Here is a 2,788-nt window from a genome sequence, read left to right as displayed (position 1 = left end):
GGTACGCGGAGGGCGTTCATGCACTGCGTAGGTCTCGGCTAGTGAATGCTACGACTACAAGCCGTCCTGGGAGGCTTATCTTGTGCATTTTACAGCCGACAACATGGCAGAAGCGCGGTACGATGATTACTGAGATATTGAGAATGCCCATCCAACAAAGCCATTGGTTATGTTTTACAGAACCGAAACCGAAACCGAAACTTGTGTGATTGCTAACCTTGGGCATCGTCCAATCACGGTGCCCCTCCTCTCAACGTCACAGCCTTAGTTGGTGCGGCCGCCGCAAACCGCGCATGGTAGTTTTTCTTCTTTCGCGCTTTGTAAAATAATTACCGATTTGTCAACCGGATAAACGATGAAAAGTGTGCTAATTTGAGCCAGTCTACGCAGTGCAAGCAAAAACGGGAGCTTGACAAATTCACTTCAGTGTCCCTTTAAGAGGCGCCATGACTGGAGGGAGGGGGCCGCTCGCAGAATTCTGGGAAGCAAGGGAGGGGCCCGGCTCTTGGTGACCGCCAAAGCGGAAGAAAGCAACGAGAACGACTCGGAGGGGCCCACGGACGAGCATCGCTCCGGCGACTACTCGAATTGGCTTCCAACGAGAAGTGAATAAACAGTTAATGAACGAACCAACGAAGTGCTTCTTTTGGGTTATTTCAAAAACCTACGACGAACGAAGAAGTATTCTTACAGCCATCACCAAATAGAGGCGATGTTCCTGGACCAGGTCAAGCGCCTACAAGCATCTGGATACCCTGAGGACCTCATCCGCAGCCTGTCAAACAAGTTGCTGACGGAAGAGCGGGTAGGAACACGTGCCAAGGCGCGCAAGAAATACAGGACCACGACGGTCATTCCGTACGTCAACGGCGTCTCGCACAAGCTAAAAAGAATTGTGGAACGTTCAGGGGTGCGAGTCGTGTTTTCTGCTCCCAAGAAATTGGGCGGCCTTTGCAAGGCGGTGAACTCAGACGAACCTAGGCGCAACGTCTGCAACAAGGGACACACAAGGCGTTTTATTGAGTGTACGACCAGACCAGTGTACGAGATCCCCCTGTCCTGCGGTGGCTCGTATATAGGACAAGCGGGACGATGTGTGAATGACCGTCTTCGTGAGCATGCTAACACCATCAAATCTGCTACCGGTAGTAACCTTGCCACACATGTTGCTTCATGCGTGAACGAGCCCTCATGCGAGCCCTTGTTTGAGCATTGTGATGTCCTTAAGCGCTATGGTGACCAGAGAACACGCGAGATCTTTGAAGCTTTTTCTATGCTCGAGCGAGCGGGCGCATGCGTCAGCAAATCATCTGTTGACTTGTTGCCCAAGGAGATAACATTTCTACAATCTTAACTGTATCTTGTTTTAGTATTCTTCCTGGATTTTCTTATATTTCCTGCGCGCAATAAAATTCATTCAGTTGTCAGTCAGCGCCCGTGTTTGTCTCGTTCTCGTCTTCCGTGCCATTTGTTTGCGCTGTTTTTTGCCTTCCTTCAGTGCTCACGTATAAAGAAATCGTGAAGCTTGACTATGGTTAAAGCATTGTGTGACTTAGTGTAAGCTGACAATGACTGCATTTTACCGCTCGCCGCAAAGAAGGCGACGATGCAAAAACTGGATTTTTTTTACGTCTGCCTATAATCTCCTCACTTTTTTTTTCTCTAAACCTCTGCTGCTAATGTATTGTCGTACAGTAAAAGATCGTTAATTCAAACTCGAAGAAGACCATAAAATTGTTCGAATTAAGCGGAGTTCGAACCAGCGAGCTGGTGCTAGAATGAATGGAAATCGCGCTGCACTGTGCGGGCAGAACACAAAAAAGCCACCTCTGGACTCATTATCGCTAATTAGGCGCTACTACACGTTTGTGGCAGGTAGTCTCTAATGGCGTATTCGGTTGGCTGCTCCGGTCCTCTGGCTCTGAGTCGCCAGATGCCAAGGCAGCTCGCAATCAGAGCGCGAGATGCAGCGTACGAACCGAAGGCATCGGAGATCTCGGAGCAGCGCGCCTGTAACGCCACCGTGCAGCCAGCGTGGGAAGCCGCCGGTCCGGCCGTGGTAAACCGCAGCGTTTTCTGTCACGTGACCCGTCATTCCGGCCAGATCGCGCCAAGCTCTCACTTCGAAGTCAGAGCGGTCGGGAGCGCTCCGAGTCGGAGGCTGACGCTCCGAAAGAACCAACCGAAGGTAGTTCGAGCGCTCGAATTCTACCAACCGAAGGCGCGGCCGCTTTTCAGAGTACTCCAGAGCGCTCGTAAACGCCCAACCGAATACGCCATAAGTGATGTTCATGGAGCTCGAACAGCGAAGGAAATTAATTGATCAGTCAGTTGTTTTAGATGCGACTGCATCTCATTCACTTGCCTTGTCCCTCCATATGGCGTTGTTGTTGTCCGTCCACACCCCTCCCCCATTCTCCTCGCCGCGCGAGCTGCGCTCTCCGGCGCTCACCCCCTCTCCTCTCCGATAGCGAACACTCTCTCGTGAGGGGCATTGGATTGGATTCGATTGGATTGGCTTGGCTTGGCTTGGCTTGGCTTGGCTTGGACTGGACTGGATTGGATTGGATTTGGATTGGATTGGATTAAAGTGGATTGTGTTGCGTCATAGCCGCGGCAGGGGGTTCACGGCACGTTTCACGCGATGGGAGAATCAACCTAACGGAAACAACAACGGAACCCCCTATGCGTCGCATCTACACAGGGGTTCCCGCGAGGGGAGGTGGGAGAAATTTTTCTGTTTCGTTGTTTTGCATCGCTAGCAAATTTGGTTTGGTATGGATTTGTA

Source organism: Haemaphysalis longicornis, unplaced genomic scaffold (assembly GCF_048455015.1).
Source record: "Haemaphysalis longicornis isolate Haplotype H1 unplaced genomic scaffold, Haemaphysalis longicornis Haplotype H1 scaffold_2, whole genome shotgun sequence".
NCBI lineage: Eukaryota > Metazoa > Arthropoda > Arachnida > Ixodida > Ixodidae > Haemaphysalis > Haemaphysalis longicornis.
Note: the sequence above shows the minus strand (reverse complement) of the source record.